This window comes from Lissotriton vulgaris, chromosome 2_1 (assembly GCF_964263255.1).
Source record: "Lissotriton vulgaris chromosome 2_1, aLisVul1.2, whole genome shotgun sequence".
NCBI classification, from domain to species: domain Eukaryota; kingdom Metazoa; phylum Chordata; class Amphibia; order Caudata; family Salamandridae; genus Lissotriton; species Lissotriton vulgaris.
In genome coordinates, this window is record NC_141687.1 from 368,816,750 (window position 1) to 368,836,331 (window position 19,582).

General features: G+C 45.5%; 1 protein-coding gene across 1 annotated transcript in view; it reads right to left on the bottom strand.

Moving 5' to 3' along the window:
* SARM1 (sterile alpha and TIR motif containing 1) overlaps nucleotides 1-19,582 on the bottom strand; it is a 339,339-nt gene that overhangs the window by 80,600 nt on the left and 239,157 nt on the right. The gene's annotated exons all lie outside the window — the stretch shown is intronic.

The following is a 19,582-nucleotide window of genomic DNA, read 5'->3' on the forward strand; positions in this document are numbered from 1 at the left end:
ATACCTTTTTTATAGATCAGGATAAGGTACAACAAGTAGATAAATGTTGCTACCTTGGTATAACCTTCTCCAAAGATAGAAAATGGTCCAATGAATTTAGCAACATTTGTATTAAAATGGCTAAAGTGCCCATTGCGTCTCCAGATTTGCTGCAAAGGTGGGGGACCGACGTACCAGGGACATGCTTAAGATATATCAAGCAAGATGTATTTCTATTGCTCTGTATGGGGCAAGTGTTTGGGGTCACAGAAGAGACCACCCTTTGCAGCAGGAGGAAAATTCCTTTTTAAAAAAGCTCCCGTCTTTACCAATCTCTGCCCCTACGGAGTTAATCCATCGGGAACTGGATATCAATTATCTAACGGATCTGTTATCCCTGAGACCACTTATGATTTGGCGGTCAATTTGGCTCCAGGAAGAAAAAACTTTTAACAGATCTATTATTGAGGATTGTATCTCGCTGGATAAACATCTAAATATACCCTGGCTAAAATATGTCATTGTTTGTTTTTCAGAGATATTTCATATTTGGATTTGGATATTTGGATGGGTATTTATAGAGCGCGAACGTTCGCTCCGGAGGGAGCATCATGGCGCTGACAAACCAGAAGACCGAGTCACAAGGAAGGTAGTGGGGGGCTAGATGGCTGCTTTAGTCCAGTCATCAGAGAGATTAAAAATCCACGTTTTGAGGTGTTTCCTAAACGGCTTTTCAAGCGTCTGAAGTCTGAGATGCCTTGGCATGCTGTTCCAGGCTCTGATAGCCAGGGTGCTAAGTGTTTTACCGCCTTTGGACTTCAGATTGAATTTGGAGGGGGTCATGAGGTTTTCTTGCGAGGATCTAAGGGAGCGGCCTGGTGTGTAGTGGGGAAAGCGGCTTGACAGATATGCAGGACCGGATTTGTTGAAGGCTCGGAAAGCTACAATGAGAATTTTAAAAAGTATTCTTTTATGCAAGGGGAGCCAATGTAAGGCTTTCAGAGCAGAGGAGATTGAGGATTTGCGTGGGAGTTTAAGGACAAGACGCGCAGCAGTGTGCAGGACGCTTTGAAGTTTCAACCGGGTGGACTTTTTAGTCCCTGCCAGGAGGCCGTTACAGTAGTCCACTCGAGAGAGGATGAGGGCTACCGCGATGGTCTTTCTGGAGTCGAGCGGGAGGAAGTCAAAGAACTTTCTCAGGGACTTTATGATGCCGAAGCATTTACCTGCTACGGTCGTGGCGTGGGTATCGAAAGAGAGATCGGAGTCAAAAATAACTCCGAGGTTTCTGGCTGATGAAACTGTCTGAGGGGGGGCAGCAGAATTATCAGGCCACCACAAGGCGGGGCAGAAGGAAGCGTTCTTACCAATGGGCAGAATCTCGGTTTTATTCGAGTTGCATCGGAGGTGGTTGGCATCCATCCATTGAAAGACCGCAGTGAGACAGTGCTTAAGGTTGAGTTCGGCCGTGTTTGAATTGTCGTCGATGGGGATGACAAGTTGGGTATCGTCGGCATAAGACGTGACAGTTATGCCGAACGATTCAACAAGGGTAAGCAGAGGGATGAGATATATATTAAAAAGAAGGGGACTCAGAATAGAGCCCTGGGGAACTCCGCAAAAGACCTTTTTTTCTTTCGAATGGAAGGGACCGAGTGTGACAGTTTGAAACCTGTCGGAGAGGAAGGAACTTATCCAGGCTAGGGCAGAATTTGTAAAACCGATGTCCTTGAGTCTGTTGAGCAGAATGGAGTGGGAAATGGTATCGAATGCTGCCGTGAGGTCAAGAAGGATCAGGATGGCCTTCTTCCTTTGATCTTGGAGGATTTTGATGGTATCGGTCAGCTCGATCAGGGCGGTTTCGGTAGAATGTTTGGGGCGGAAACCAGATTGTTGGGGGTGAAGGAGATTATGGGTGTCAAGGAAGGACTTGAGCTCCTTGTGGACTAGCTGTTCAGTTATTTTGCCTAGTGCAGGTAACAGGGTGATGGGGCGGAGGTTAGTAAGGTCGGAGGGGGATTTGTTTGCCTTTTTCATGAGGGGTTTAACCACTCCTTTTTTCCAAGAGAGGGGAACAGAACCAGTTTTGAGGGAAAGGTTGACTATTTCATTAATGATAGGATTGACTTCATCAATGTCTTGACTGACCCTAGTGCAGCTTCTCAGATACCCAAAATAGAGTTTAAAGCTAAATTCTTGGCATATAATGCAAGAAAACGAGCCTTAGCCTATGGCACTCTATCAACTGTTATGTTTTATAATAGTTATATTACTGCTGGAGGTTTCCCCAATTATTTGGTAGGGGTGACAAGGCCATCTCACAAGTTTGTGCTGACCAGACTGAGGTTTGGAATAGCACACCACCTAGTGGCTCTGCCGAACCTTAAGAGACATCCACTAGGGCCATGTATGTGCGATGGCGTATCTAAACAGAGCACTTTGCACATTCTACTGTTTTGCAAACTGTACATGAATCTGCGTACTGCCTATTTGAAACCTATGTTTGTTAAACACGGTGTACGTACAGTTAATCAGGCAATGAATCTACTTTTTAACTTACAATTGTCGATTTTTTTTTATACTGCAACGTTTTTAATTCAGTGTACTAATATTAGGAAAAGTATGCGTTTTTAAACAAATTATGACTGTATTCTCTAGGTTGTTTTCTGCCCTGAAATTTGATGTGTCTTTTTATATTATGTATAACTTTTTTCTGTTTGTGCTTTTATGGTCATTTTATATGTGCCGAATAAAGCCTCATGATTTGAATTGAATTGACTAGATATATATTGCAGAACCATGGCAAACATGGGCAACAAAGTGAGAGACTGGATAATATTCTTCCATGTCAGAAATAACTATTGTTTTGGATGAGTGGAGAATCTAAGAGATGTGATTGAAATAATGCCTTCTAACAGTAAACAGATAGAGGGGGGAAAGCTGGGAGCAGTTGTATGTGATTTCATAGAAAAAGAATTTCATTTAATACCATTACTAAGAAACCATTTCATCTAAACTGTTTAATGGAAATTTTCAGAATAAACAGCATAGAAATCAATTCATAGAATGTATTTTTGTATGAAATAATTGACCTATGCATGCTTACTTTCAAAGGTCTGAATGCAATGGTTGCAGGTTTAACTTTAAGAAACAGCTTTGTTGGAGTAATTTATTTCAGTACTGTATTTCAAGGGACCACATTTAGGATTTATATCTTTGACATTGTCAAATGATTACTTCAGATGCTTTTAATTTTCTGAACTTTCACCACCACTAAATACCATCCATTCTGACCCCTCACAATCCCTAAACACCATCCATCCCTGCCCCTAAACACCCCTCACCATGCCTAAACTATACATATCCCTGAACCCTAAAAGCCAGCCCTTCGACCACTAAACTCTACCAATCCCAGAACCCTAACAATCCCCTTACTGTACCTACAGTACACCCATTCCTGACCCCTAAACTACACCCATCCCTAAACCCTAAAAGCTCTTTTTACCCCTACACTCCACCCATCCCTGAACCTTAAAACTCCTCACTACTTCTAAACGTAACCCATTCCTGAATCCTAAAAATCCCTTTCTACACCATACCCACACCAATCCCTGACCGCTAGATGTCCCTCACCACCCTTAATCACCACCCATCCATGACCCCTGAATGCTCCTCACCACCCCTAAGCTCTACCCATCCCTTAACCCTGGAAATCCCTTTCTAGCTCTAAACTCCACTCATCCCTAAATCGAATATGCTACTTACCAGTATGCATCTGTTCTTGGCATGTAGGGCTGCTGACATTCATATCTGTGCATAGATCACTGCCTAGTGTTGGGTCCGGATGATTGCACATTGTTGTCCTGGAAGAGTCTTCGAAGTATCACGAGATAGGTGGCTCCTCCCCTGGACTACAGTGCGCATGGGCATCGACTCCATCCTCAGATTGTTTTTAGCCATTGCGGCCAAGATGGAGTGAAACTCAGTGAATGATGACCATGCTAGAAGTATATGTGAATTCTGCAGCTGCTACAGGCGCCGGGGAGGAGGGCGGGCGATATGAATGTCAGCAGCCCTACATGCCAAGAACAGATGCATACTGGTAAGTAGCATATTTGGTTCGAGGCATGTGGGCTGCTGAATTCATATCTGTGCATAGAATACATAGCAGTCCCTCCATTAACGGCGGCCGCCCGTGCCAGCTGCAGCAGTTTGGAAAAGTGTTTTGAGAACAGCCTGCCCTACAGCTGCCTGCTGTTTGGAGTGCACATCAACACAATAATGCTTTGTAAATGTGTGTGTGGTAGACCATGTGGCTGCTCTACATATGTCTTCCAAAGGAATGTTTCCAAGGAATGCCATAGAGGCCCCCAACTTCCTGGTGGAGTGGGACCTTGGTGGAATGGTGAGAGTACGTTTTGCTTTCAGATAGCAGATCTGGATACATTTAACTATCCACCTAGCAATACCAGCCTTGGAAATAGGGTTACCTTTGTGGTGTGGTGCAAAGGCGACAAAGAGTTGCTTAGTCTTCCTAAAATCCTTGGTCCTATCGATGTAATACATCAGGGCCCTTTTGACGTCAAGGGTGTGGAGTATTCTCTCTGCCAATGACTCAGGATTTTGGAAGAAAACAGGTAATTCAATAGTCTGGTTGATATGGAATTGAGACACAACCTTGGGAAGAAATTTAGGGTTAGTGCGAAGCACCACCCTGTTAGAATGAATTTGAATAAATGGCTCTTGGATAGTTAGGGCTTGTAGTTCACTAACTCTCCGTAGCGATGTAATCGCTATGAGGAAAGCCACTTTCCACGTCAAGAACTGAATCTCGCAGGAATGCAGTGGTTCAAAGGGAGGACCCATCAGCCGGGTGAGGACCACATTGAGGTTCCACTCCAGAGCCGGTGGAGTCCGGGGAGGAATGACTCGTTTGAGTCCTTCCAGAAAAGCCTTAATGGCAGGCACCCTGAAGAGGGAGAGGTGCTGCCTATTCTGGAGATAAGCGGCCATCGCAGATAGATGTATGCGAATGGAAGCATAGGCCAGATTACATTTGTACAGATGGAAAAGGTAACAGATGATATTCTGAATAGAAGCATCTAGCGGGTTAATGTTGTGGTCTGCACAATAAATGACAAACCGCTTCCATTTTGCCGCATAGCATGCTCTGGTGGTGGGCTTCCTTGCCTCCCGAATGATGTCCATACAGTCAGAAGGCAAGTGCAGGTAGCCAAACTCTAGGACTTCAGGAGCCAGATCGCCAGGTTGAGCTGTTGCGGATCTGGATGCTGAATTTCGCCATGGCTCTGCGTCAGAAGGCTGGGTGTGAGACGTAGCCTCTGATGCGGTACCACGGACAGTTCTAGAAACGTGGTGTACCATGGTTGGCGAGCCCACATTGGAGCAACCAGGATGAGAGTCATCGAGTGCTGCCTGGGCTTGCGTGCCACCAGCGGTATCAGAGGTGCTGGGGGAAAAGCGTACGCAAATTTGCCTGACCAGTTCATCCATATCGCATTGCCCTGCGACTGTGGGTGTGGGAACCTGGCGGCGAAGCTTTGGCATTTTGCGTTCTCCCTTGTGGCGAACAGGTCTATTTCTGGATGACCCCACCTTCGGAAGTACGGTTGGAGTACTGATGGATGTATCCCCCACTCGTGCATTTGGTGGCTGTGCCTGCTGAGCAGGTCCGCCATCTGATTGTCCTTGCCCGGGAGGTGTTCTGCCATGAGGAAGATGTTCCTCTGAATGGCCCACTTCCAATGCTCTGAGACAGATGAGACAGCTGCGGAGAGTGTGTTCCTCCCTGCTTCTGAACGTAGTACATGGCCGTCATGTTGTCCGTCCGGATCAACACGACCTTGTTGCACAGATGTACTTTGAAGGCTTTCAGTGCCATGAAGATCGCCATCAGTTCCAGAACATTGATGTGCATCTTCCTCTGCTGTTGCGTCCATAGTCCCTGCACAGTGTAATGGAGTACATGAGCTCCCCATCCCTGGAGAGAAGCGTCCGTCGTCAGGATGATCTGTGGCACAGGCTCTTGGAACGGTCGGCCCTTGCAAAGGTTTCGTGGATTCCACCAATGCAGAGAGTTGTATGCCCGACCGCTCACCAACACTAGGTCTTTCAACTGCCCGTGAGCCTGAGTCCACTGACGTGCTAAGCACTCCTGAAGCGGACGCATATGTAGCCTCGCGTGCGGGACTATGGAAATGAAGGAGGCCATCATGCCTATCAACTGCATGAACACTCTTGCTGGAAGCGAGTGTTGAGGTCTGAATTTTTGTATCAGCAATTGAATGCTGCTGACTCTCACTGAATTTGGCTGTGCTGTGGCCGCCAGAGTGTTTATGGTCGCACCCAAATACTGCCGTACGTGGGCGGGCTGAAGATGGGATTTTGGGTAAATCAGTGAGAATCCCACATCGTGCAGGAGGTGAATGGTGTGGGACATGTGGGCGGCACATTGCTGGGCTGACTTCGCTTGGATGAGCCAGTCGTCCAGATAGGGGTAGACGTGGATGTTCCGTCTCCTGAGATGCGCCGCCACTGTCGCCAGGCACTTTGTGAACACCCTGGGTGCCGTGGTGACGCCGAAAGGTAAAACCTTGAACTGGTAGTGCTGGTTTTGGATGGTGAACCTGAGGTATTTCCTGTGCGAAGGGTGCAGTGGAATGTGAAAGTACGCATCCTTTAGGTCTAAAGTTGCGAGAAAATCCCCCTGCCTGAGCAACGGGAGCACTTGCTGCAGGATCAGCATATGGAAGTGCTCCGACAGGATGTAGTAGTTGAGAAGCCTGAGGTCCAGGATGGGCCTGAGTGATCCGTCCTTCTTTGGTATTAAGAAGTACAGGGAGTAGACCCCTGTGCCTCTTTCTTGCATATGATTCAGAAAAGGGGGTGGTGATGAACAGAGTGTCTGAATTAAGCAGACCACTCTTACCCAGTCCAAAGATCAGGGCTTGATCCATCACCGTTATTTATCTCACTGCACCATCCCAGTTCAGAACCTGGCTATATGCAAATCAGTCTGTCCCTGGCCCAGTGCATCATGGGAACAGGGCAGACTAAACTACCAAGCCAATTCTTCACCAGAAAGGAGACAAGCTACCGGGGACCGGTTTCTGGCATTTCAGCCGTCTTCGGCCCGGCTTGCTTGAATCCTGATGGTGCAGTGAGAAAGGGACTCATGTCTGAGTATACCCTGCCACACCTATAGTGGCCAAAAACGATTCAGAAAAGGGGGTGGTGATGAACGTTTTTGTCCACCATAAGCGTGGAAGGGTATACTCAGATGTGAGTCCCTTGCGCCCTGTCATAGCGCGCTAGAAGCGCCTGTGTGTTAGAAATGCGCCAGATGTTGGCTGCCTGTGCTGCCACCCTCTTCCCCGAAGCCTCAAAGACCTTGGATTCTTTGTCTGGGGGAGGAGCATCATCCGTAGTCTGAGAATTGGCCCTCTTCCGGGCATTCGAGACGACAAGGGAGTCCAGAGGCAACTGTCCTTTAATGTAGGTAGGATCAGTAGGTGCCGACTTGTATTTTTTGTCAATTCTAGGGTTTATCACCCTTGCCCTGGTAGGTTCTTTAAAGATCTCAGCAGCATGCTTTAAAACACCTTTTAGCATAGGCAGAGTTTTTACAGTCTTTTCTGATACTGAAAAAGTGTCAAAGAGGAAGTCCACATCCACAGGGTCAGCATGCAGCTGTACATTGTGATTGTTAGCAGCCCGTTCAATGAGGGCATTGAAAGCAGCAGAGTCTTCTGTAGGTGAAGTCTTTGCAGAAAAGAGTTGAGGGTCTTGTCCTGAATGAGGATCCCCAGGGTCACTACCAGCTGCCCATGGTTCATTTGTATCCTCAGGGTCTGTATAGACTGGATAACTGTATTCATCCTCATCATCTCCCTCACCAGCGTCCACATCTGAGTAAGTGGGCGACACATCATGAGTCTGTGGTGAAAGCGGTTCCACCAAGACTGGAGAGCAAGCAAAGTCCTTCTTCTTGAGAGGGATCTTGTAAGACTCTAGTTGAGGTTCCGGGGTGATTTTCCGCTTCAGGAGGGAAAGCCTGCCCGTTTCGGCGTCGATGAAGTGTTCCTGACGCTCATCCCCCGAAGGTCGTCGAGGTCGCGGGCCGTGAACCACCGACGACGCCTTCGGCGCCGAGGAGACCTTTTCGGGCACGCCGGCCACTGCCTTCGGAGCGAAAGCCTTCGGCGCCGTCTTAGGCGGCAACGTGAAGAGGATCGGCGTGTAAACCTTGACTGGTTTCTCCACAGGCTTAGCAGGCGGAGGGTCCTCCGGTTCGACCGCCGCAGTGCCTTCACAGATGCGTTGCAGGGAGTCAGTCACCTTCTTGGTGAACGCGGCGGATGGACGCGCCGGTTCAACGGAGTCCTTCGAGGCCACTTTCGGAGTCGACTCACGGGGCGCAGCGCCCTTGGCCTTGTCGTGCGGACGCGGGGTGGTGAGGAACTTCGGGTCATCGAGTCGCTTCTTCGGGTCACCAAGACTTTTCTTAGGTTCGCCGGCAGCCTTCTTCGGGTCGACAAGGCCCTTGCCTGTGTCGACCGGTCTTGGCGCCGACGCGCCAGTATCGACCACCTTTACTTTAGTCTTCGGCGCGGCAGACTTTGTCTCGACGCCCTTGACTTGACTTTTCGGCTCGACAGCCACCTTCGGCTTCTTCGGCGCCGAAGCCTCCGAATTTTTTGATCCGACCAAAGCGATGCGCACTTTCGGTTTCGATGCTTGCACCTGCGCAGTATCTGGCGTCGAGACCGTAGGTTTCACTTTCGGTTTAGTTTTGCCAGGGAGTGGCTCGGTCACAATGTCCATGGCCGGGCCCGAAGGCGGGGCCGTGGAACCTATATCGAGGTCTTGGGTAAGGCCCGAAGGCGATCCCTCGACCTGGGCCTTATAAATAGGCACGCCCCCAGAGTCAGTTTGAGGAAGCTCCTCGTCCGAGCTATCCTCCATGCCCCCGAGGGCACCGTCGTCGTCTCCTACCTCCTCAACGACTTCTTCGCTTTCGAACACCTCAGCATCAGCGTCGTAGTCTTCTTCGACGTCCGACGCGGGGTTTGATTCAGAAACGTCCTGGATACATTCGTCATCGACATCCCCAGCATCGAAGATGTCCGCAGGCGCCGGAGCAGATTGCTGGGCCTCCAGGCGCGCAGATCGTCGAAGTTTAAGTGTCTTCTTGGACCTGAAGCGTGAACAAGCCATACACTTGTCCTCATCGTGGTCCGGCGACAGACACTTGTTGCACACCGGGTGGACGTCGATGTGGGGGTACTTCGCGTTACAGACCGGACATCTCTTGAATGGACTTCGTTCCATGATGGATGGTTGATAGGGCAGGAGCGTCGACTAGGCCTTCCGCGCCAAGAGCACGCGGAAGTACAGAATCCGTCTCGGAGCCGAGCTAGAAGAAGTAAAGCCGAACGCAAGACAATACCGACGTATAGACTAAAGACCTTTTGGTCTCAAGAAAGTATTTTTATCGATTCCGACAAGAGGGAATTAAAGACATCCGAACCCAATGGCGGAAAAAAACAATCTGAGGATGGAGTTGATGCCCATGCGCACTGTAGTCCAGGGGAGGAGCCACCTATCTCGTGATACTTTGAAGACTCTTCCAACAACAATGTGCAATCATCCGGACCCAACACTAGGCGGCGATCTATGCACAGATATGAATTCAGCAGCCCACATGCCTCGAACCCTTAAATACCCCTCTCGACCCTAATCTCCACCCAATCCTGAACACTAAAAACGTGTCAACTCCCCTAACCTTTACCCATCAATGAACCTTAAAACATTCACCAGTCCAAAACTCCCCAATCCATGAACCCTAAAAATCCCTCAACACCCCTACACTCCACCCATCCCTGAATCCTTAGAGCACATCACCACCCCTAAATTCCACTCCTTTGTGGGCCTTAAAAAATACTCAAAACCACAAAACTCCACCCATTCCTGATACCTAAAAACCCTTACCAGCCATAAACTTCAACCATCCCTCAACCCTAAAACTCCATTTCCATGCGGGAACTACACCCATTCATAGTCCTTAAAAACTCCCCATTGCCCATAAACATTTGCCATTCCAGAAACGAAAAATCCATCACTAATCCTAAACTCCACCCAAGACTTTTCTTTAAAATATTTCCTCTGATTTCTGATTAGTTTGTATTTCCTTAAAACGGTCTTTCCTGAACATTGGTTTTCACTGATTTGGTTTCTTCCAATGTGGTTCTCAGTTTTCGTTTTCCATTACACATACATCACCAAGAGCAGGCAATAGAAAAGAATAAGTTGCAGAAAACCTAAACAGCGTTAGAGTGATTATGTGCAGATATAGGCGAGAGGGCCAATAACAGGAACATTTGGGCTGTGGCACCAATGCATGGAGGGATTTAGGAAGGAGGTGGAAGAAAAGTGCATACGGATCATTTTGATAGGAAGCCAGTGAAGGTTTTTGGGATTGGCTTAATGTGGTCCTATCTGTGAGAGCTAGAAATTATTCTTGCAGCTGAATTTTGCAGGATCCGAGGTTTTATTTATAAGGTTCTTCTGCAACCTTCTCAGAATACGCTACAATAGTCTAGTTTTGAGGTAAACCGAGGCTGGGTGACATTGTCCAGGTTCGTTGGTAACCACTCGATATCTAGGCCAGAAACCTTAGCTACTAACTATAGGTGAAATGTGCTGACCAGGGTAAAACACTTTGCCAATAATTTATTGAGGGTTAAAGCTGAATGACTGCTGGCATCCCTGAGATGTACCTGGTCATCAGCCATTGCTACTATAGCTGCCATGGCATCCCCAAGATGTATAAAGTCTTCAGCCATTGCTACTTTAGCTGCCCTGGCATTCCTGAGATGTACAAGGCCATCAGCCATTGCTACTATAGCTGAATTGGTTCCAATGAAGGGTGCATAATGACAGCAGAGGGTTGTTGAGGAGGATGGTGCAACATTTTGGTAAAGCCAATATGTTACCATGGAATCCAGGAACACGGAGATGAATGGGATGGGAATTGTTAACACCTGCTTCAAATAAAGTTTGACACAATGGCTGGTCTGGCTATCTTGGTACAAAAGGCTTAGTGTCAAAACCTACAGATGCCCTAGTAATGTGACTGACGCAAAGAATTGCATTGAGAAAAAAATGCACTGAAAGCAGAAAAAACCTTCTGCACTGGATCATAAATGCCCTGAGCTGCTTTGCTTCACTTTGCATCACTATGAGCCACTGCAAAGCCTTGGACAATCTGGGACCCTTTCCCCCTTTGAGAATTAGATTTTTTTTTTTTTTTTTAAGATGGCAGTGGTCCCTCGTACAAACTCGTAAGAAACATTAGCAGTCAAATGAGAAGGTATTTTTGACAAAATGATGGCAAAGAGATACATTTCTAGTAAAATTTCTGCCTTTTCCATATCAAAAAAATAAAAATATCATCTTGCCATTTTGCTATTAAATACACGTTTCATTATGTAAAAATGAAATCAATCCCCACAAATCATCAAACTAATATATATATTAGGGCTCATTATTTTTTCAACACTCAGCACCTTTCTAATAAACATCTTCACCTACAGAGGTCTAATTTTCAGTCCCTCCCAGGCAACACTCAACCAGCAACACAGCATTCTGGGAGCTGTAGTCGAACTGCAGTAGAGTCGCGAACATGTGACCACAGGTCAGTGGACTTCCACCAATGGGAGAGACTGGTCAGTGAAAGGTGGGGGTGGAGTCATACCTTGCACACAGCTGCATCTGAGGAAGGCCTCAAAGGCCGAAATGCATTATGCGCAAGCCGTTTTATTAAAGATCTCCCAGACGCTTCCCACGAGTGGCCACCACCTCTTCTTTCTTGGAGTGGAATGCTGTGGATATTTTTGCGCCTGCCAGTGGCGCTTTGGAGGCCCCGTTCCCCTAAGAGGCCGGAGTAACGCTGGCACCTGCTGCTGCTGCAGCCTTCTTCTCCGTCAAGGGATTGACATGACCCCGGCCCGCCAGGAAGTGCCAACCATGCCATGGGCTGCTGCGGAATACAGGCTGTTATTAACAGCGAGTCAGCTTCATTGCTATCCTGACTCACGACCCGGCTGGCAAACGCAGAAACAGGCTGGAACGTTCAAGGGGGACCCGAGGGAGATGTGCGAACAACTTTCACAAGGACTCTTATTTTTTCAACACTCGGCACCTTTCTAATAATCACCTTCACCCACAGAGGTCTAATTTTCAGTCCCTCCAAGGCAACACTTGAGCAGCAACACAGCATTCTGGGAGCTGTATTCGAACTCCAGCACTAACTAACTCAAACAACACTAAGTCATGAATCATAAAGTGCTGAAATATCTCGCAGTATAATGGAGATTCAGGAACATTTCCTAGCAATTAAATTGCAAAAATTGGCACATACGTATAATTCATAAGTGACAATTAAGCCCCACAATGCTTCGCAAATGCCGGACACCGGTCTGTCAGAATTAAGGATGAGCTTTAAAATGATTAAGGCATACCAAACCTATAATGCAACGTAACACTGCCACATGGTGTCTATGGTATAAATTAGTAACACAAACAAAGGGCAAATGCTTGTTTAACCGTGACCAGGGACAGTTAATGTCCGAACGCGTAGGTGGGGACTACCTACATGAAATAAATAAAGCGAAATAATCTTTGGAGCGGTGTGCGGCATCGCGGGCCTCGACAGGGTTTCGCCTCACCCCTATACATCCACAGAAACGCCGTCTCCAACTGCTTACAAGACAACAAGTCGAGGCCCAATTGCATTTAAAGTGAATTTATTTTCAAGCGATCACACCCAACGCGTTTCGCAGCCTTGGCCGCTTGCTCACGAGTGAAGAGATGTGTTTGAACAATAAAGATATATACAAAAAGGAAACTTAGTCATGTGACTTAAACATAAACAGTGAAACCAGACTCTCTACATTATAACATTTCTTCATGTCAAATGGTACAATAGTCTTTCTAAATGTCGTAGTTAATGAAATAAACATACACATTCCAGTGTTCAGGTTTCAAGTTGACTTTGCCGTTTAAGCGAATGAACACGATATCGGCACCATCAGTGCTACTTGTCCCATAATACATTTCTTTGGTCAAGTTAATTCTGTAGAAACATTGATTAAACTCGTCGAAATAGATTCCTTCCGCGAGTAAACCTCCGTTGTCTTAATGTTCGCTTGGGGTCACGGTGTACAGACACCATCATTTAGTAACTATTGATTCATAGTTAACAGTCTAATGCTCAAACCACTATATGAGTTTAGCGATACTGGATGGTCCAGCCCAAGTGGGCTTTTCTAACAAATCTGTCAATGTAAATTTCTTGACATATCACAAAATATTTCTATTGCAGACCAACTTCATGCCCAAGTGGGCTAGTGCCTTCACATTGGTGTCTAATGTTTCTAACTTGAATCATCACAATTCAGCTTTCATTGTGCATGTTGCATTCATGTTCATTCAACTTGCGGCTTTCAAACGTATTCATACACTCTGGAATGCAAAAAGGATCTTGAATAATCTGAAAAATGAGAGAGCATACCCGTTAAAATTCAGTGGTGACATTTCTTCACATATTGTCATTATATTTCATCATTAAAATATTCATTTCCATGAATTCATTGTAATCAGCATTATTCTTTTAAAACTAGACCTACACTAGCACATTATTCTCCAAGATGAGCTGCCGTCCAGTATCGCTAAACTCATATAGTGGTTTGAGCATTAGACTGTTAACTATGAATCAATAGTTACTAAATGATGGTGTCTGTACACCGTGACCCCAAGCGAACATTAAGACAACAGCGGTTTACTCGCGGAAGGAATCTATTTCGACGAGTTTAATCAATGTTTCTACAGAATTAACTTGACCAAAGAAATGTATTATGGGTCAAGTAGCACTGATGGTGCCGATATCGTGTTCATTCGCTTAAACGGCAAAGTCAACTTGAAACCTGAACACTGGAATGTGTATGTTTATTTCATTAACTACGACATTTAGAAAGACTATTGTACCATTTGACATGAAGAAATGTTATAATGTAGAGAGTCTGGTTTCACTGTTTATGTTTAAGTCACATGACTAAGTTTCCTTTTTGTATATATCTTTATTGTTCAAACACAACTCTTCACTCGTGAGCAAGCGGCCAAGGCTGCGAAACGTGTTGGGTGTGATCGCTTGAAAATAAATTCACTATAAATGCAATTGGGCCTCGACTTGTTGTCTTGTAAGCAGTTGGAGACGGCGTTTCTGTGGATATATATATATATATATATATATATATATATATATATATATAAAATGTAGATGCAATATTCAGATAAACAAGTCAAGTGTTTACCTATAGTTTTTTCCACTGCTTCTACTTGATAGAAGACTCTTTTCACATTGTTACTGTACATGCATGCTTTTCACTTCATGCAAGTATAGAAACCCTGTATGTCATTGGTCCTAGACATAGTGGTACTCACTTCGTTCTTACTCAGCTTATCCCTAAGTGAGTTGGCCTTCCGGTATGTCATATTGGGAATGTCCCCCAAAACGTCCACCAAGGTAGGCTCCGTTTGGAGTACATTCCAGTGTCTTTTAAGACTTCTCTGTATCTGCCAAGATTTAGAATGAAAGGTAGAGATGAATCTCACCTTTTCTTTGTCAGGGGATTCCTCTTTCTCATGGGGAACCAACAGGGTAGAATGACTAATCTTGCTAGCTTTCACATATGCTTTTTCTATGACTTTGGGATGGTAACCTCTTTCCATAAAACGCTGTTTCATGCATTCACTTTCGGCCTGTAATTCTTGATCCGTGCTGCAGTTCCTCCGAGCCCGGAGGAACTCGCCAAACGGAATACTGCGTATTAATGATTTAGGGTGTCCACTCGGTGCATGCAACAATGTGTTGCCAGCAGTGTCCTTACGGTACATTTTTGTCGTAAGTTTCTTACCAGAGACTCTGACGGGCAGATCAAGAAACACGATCGTCTGAGCACTCAATTCACCTGTTAAGGCCAGATTGAGGTCATTTCTGTTCAGATCTGCAATAAAAAGCTCAGCTTGGGCCCGCGGGCCCTCCCAGATGATGAAAAGATCATCTATATACCGCAGCCACATCTTCACGTGGCTGCGATATAACATGTGAGTTCTCTCTATCTGCTGCTCCCAGCTTGCCATAAATAAATTAGCAAAGCTGGGAACAAAACAAGTTCCCATCGCAGTCCCTTGTCTCGGTCTATAATGGACATCATTAAAGACAAAAAAGTTTTGCTCCAGGCAAAAAGTCATCATTTGCACAATCATCTCAGTATGATTCAGATAAGAGATTGATCTGGTGTTGAGAAACTGGCGACAAGCATTGATGCCATCCTTGTGTCTAATGGATGTGTATAGACTACACACATCCAATGTAATGAGCAAGTAATTATCCTGCCATTCAAAGTCTGTCAATTTGTTTATAAAATCTCTGCTATCTTTAAAAAAGGCAGGTATACTTTCTACAAAAGGACGAAGAAAAAAATCAATGTATTTCGATGTGTTTTCTAAAAGAGAACCTATCGAAGATACAATTGGCCTGCCCGGGGGTCTTTTTGGATTCTTATGGAGTTTGGGCAGAAGATATAATGCTACCACTTTGGGACTGCGGTTCAGCAGGAATTAATATTCATTCCATACTATGATCCCACTCTGGCGCCACCCATTCAACATCTCAGAATAAATGCTGTTGCTGTTCTCAATGGCCTGTAACGAAGAAACTTCATAACATTCCGTGACATGCGCCAATTAAATGTCACGGAATGTTATGAAGTTTCTTCGTTACAGGCCAATATATATATATATTTGGGCTACATTTGGGCTCTAACATATATATAGCCCAATGTAGCCCAATATATATTTTTTAAAAGTTAATTTTCTTAAAAACAACTGGAGCATATATCTTGAGACATAGCAAAGGCACATCGGGCTACCAGTCCTTACAATTTTCCAATTTTTTGTTTGTATATTGGTTTTTTTTTTTTGCCCTGGAGTGCTCCCGGTGAGCGCCCCGGAAAGCGTAGTATTTTGAAGCGCCCCGGTGCGCGAACCGGGAAGCGTCCCGTTAGTGCCAATGTCGCGATCGAAAACAACATTGTGACGCGTAAGCGTGACGTATCGCGTAGCCGCGCGATGTGTCTTACGACGCGCTGCGTAAACGCACCCGGAAGCGCTCCGCAGCGCGGCCCGGAGCGCGTAACGTAAGCGCGCCGGAGCGCGTAACGTAAGCGCATCGGGTCATGTGACTTGAAAATAACACTTTTCATTGGTTCTAATCATTTTTTTTTCTCCAAATAATGAAAGTCCCCTCCTTTTTTTCCTCATTCTTACTTTCTTCATTGAGAGAGCAAGAGCTATTTTTGAGCAAACAATGGCATCACTTGTTGCTGCAGCTGGTGCACCCCCACCACCACCCCCACGACCAAGAAAGAAGGTCCACCACCACAGTTTCTTGGAGTACAAGAAGAAGAGGAGGAAGAAGAGGAGGAGGATCAACAACCAAGGCGCTTCCTGCCTGAAGAACCAAGACAAAGGCACGTTAAAGTGCACTTTATTTGGCAATTCTTTTCTTTTCCTGATGACCAGAAAAAGGTGAACGCCCCCAAAGTCACCTGTCTTATTTGTGACAAAGTTCTCTCCAGGGGCAATCCCACAAAGAAATATTCTTTTGGTAATTTTACCATGATCCGCCACATGGAGAGGTGGCATCCCAATAACTTAGCCCAGGCTGAAGTACAGGAACTTCGAAACAATCCACCCCCTGTGGCCAGCACTTCCTCTACTGTACCCTCACTTTCTGGTCCTGAAGAACGCCAAATTGTGCCAAATATTCAGCAAAAATTTGGCAACCTCAAATTTGTTTGCATTTTCTGTGGCAAAACATTATGTTATGGTGAACTTAGTGTCACCTTAATAAATAATGCTGTAGACAACCACCAATGCAGCAAGAAAAGGAAGCAGTAATTCTTTTCTTTTTTTTTGCTCCTGTTGAGCCATTTCCAATTCCCTGTTTTTTGTTTGTTCCCTTAAAAAAAACCCCAAAAATATAAAATTGTTCAAAAATAAAAAAAAATAAAAAAATGTTCAGAAAAATAATAAAAAAAGTTCTTTTCAGAACTCCCATTTATAAAAAATTGCCAAAAATTTTAAACTCTGGCATTCTTTTTTCTCTTTTATGCGCTTCCCGGTGCGTGTACCGGGCGCTCCCTCCGCGACAATCGAACAAAAAAAAATATATATTTATTTTTTTGCCCGGCGAGGCCCTTTTATAGCCCCCACATCAAACCTAGGGGATCAGGGTGGGTCTACCCTGCCCCCTTATGGTCATTTCCCCCTTTGTTTTGGCCACCTCTTGTGTCTCGATCCTACCGAGACACATGTTGACGGCCGCTCCGGACTGTTTCGAATGTTTACAGACACCCGAGAGCCAATCAGCTTTCTGCGCGCAAGTCGCGTGGCGCGCCCGGTGCGCTCCCCGGCGCGCGTACCGGGGCGCTGCCATAGATATATATATTTTTTTGAACCTAAATTACTCAAAATCCACTGGAGCACATATCTTGAGACATAGCAAAGGCACATCGGGCTACCAGTCCCTACAATTTTGCCAAGTTTGGTGGTAATCCATTCAGCCATTCGGGCTAAAAGTGAGTTCGACCGCCATATGGAAATTAACATGGGGAAAACACGTTTTGGGACCCCCCGTTTATCTCTGCCCCCGCTTGACTAATCCCCCCGAAACTTTCAAGGAAGGACCGAAGCTCCGCGAGGCCAATTTGAGGAAGTTTTCAAGCAGATTCGTCAACCGGCGCCAAAGTTATTCCAAATAGAATTATGAGATTTTGCATTGAAAAAAATCCTAACTATAACTACCTACTGGCGACCGCCAGTAGGTTATATATATATATCTACAAGTGGTACAGTGGATAGTATTAAAAAATTCTTGGAGAAGGAATTAAGATCCTCTGTAAGAGAGGCGTTGGATGCTGCACTAAATAAGAGGAACAGGGGTTCCACTGTAGAGGAGAATAACTTTTCACTCTCAGATGGAAAGTCCCCCACTACCTCGGACCTCCAGAAAGGGGGGGGGGGGGGTTCCCAAAAGAGGAAACACTGGTAGCCCCGCACTTCAATAGAGAATTGTACTTTTAGCAGCACAAGAGAAGCTGGTCACCTAAACGGGGCACAACGAAAAGTTGCCCATAGCTGCATGATAGAAAAGAGTGACCTTCTTGGCACAAAAGATTCTAGAGGTAGTTCCACTTCATCAGCAGACAATACATTGTATGAAGAGATGGATGTGGATGAGTTCATTTTTGACCCACAAGACATATATGATACTTTAGAGGATCTACAGGAAGATGTAGAACAACCCTCTACTTCTCAAGAAATTAAAGACCCCTTCGGGGGTGAGATGTTCAACCCCACTACAATTAGGCACCTGTATAGCGCAGAGTGGTGGCTAATGGACCATGTTAACAAATACATACCTTACTGGGTAAGAAAACCCCTATACAGAGAAGCTCACAATCTACTTATAAACAAGTGCCCAAGACCCTCCACTGGAGATAAGATGTGTAAAACACCTAACTTGGACCTGAAACTGACAACTTTTTTATTTAGGTTCGGAAACGATCCAAGAAAGCGTATCAAAAAATCCCTTAAGCAATGCCAGGACAAATTCCTGGACATACTGGGTCCACTCAAACGCATACTAAACATGGCCAAAGAGGCAAGAGGGTAAAAAACGCCCTTTTTAATACTGACCTCCTTATGCATGCTAGGCAACACCAATGCCAACCAAATCATGGAGAGACGAAAGGCAGTCCTGATGAGGATGAAACCTAAACTAGCAGATTTTTCATCCAGAGAAGACATGGGTGACACTAAATGCCTCCTCTTCTGAGATAATTTAGTAAAGTCACTGGGAAAGTATGTTTCCACCTATACAGCTTTCAGCAAGGTGCAAACAAATATGCACAGAGTTTTTGGCTCACGCTCCCTTTTTGGATGGGCTGACAGGAGGGGACTGGCTGTAAGCCACGTATCATATAGGTCTCAGCTCTACCCACACAAACATTGAGGTTTCCCTAGCTACGGAAGGAGCTACCACCAGACCTCAAATTTCTACCCTCAAAAAGGGAGAACTACAAAAAACCGTGGGGAAGAACCAGATCCTCAAACCAAGGAGAGCAAGATTACTTCTTCTACTATAAATGTACGGGGAGACTAAAATTGTTTGTTCAGAGTTGGAAAGACTAACTCAGTACCCTTGGGTGTTGGAAACACTTGGAGGTTTCAAAATAGATTGTTGGGAGTACCCAAATCAACAAAACCCAGAGAGTTAGTTTTAGACATAGAAAAGATGACCCTCAAAGACCAGGAGATGACCTAAATGCTAGAAGAAGGAGCGTTAACCTGAGCGACAAAAGGACAGGAACATACAGGGGGATTTGTAAGCCTAATAAAGACAAGGGCTGGCGACCAGTGATAAACCTGAGGGAATTAAACAGACACTTCAAGATGG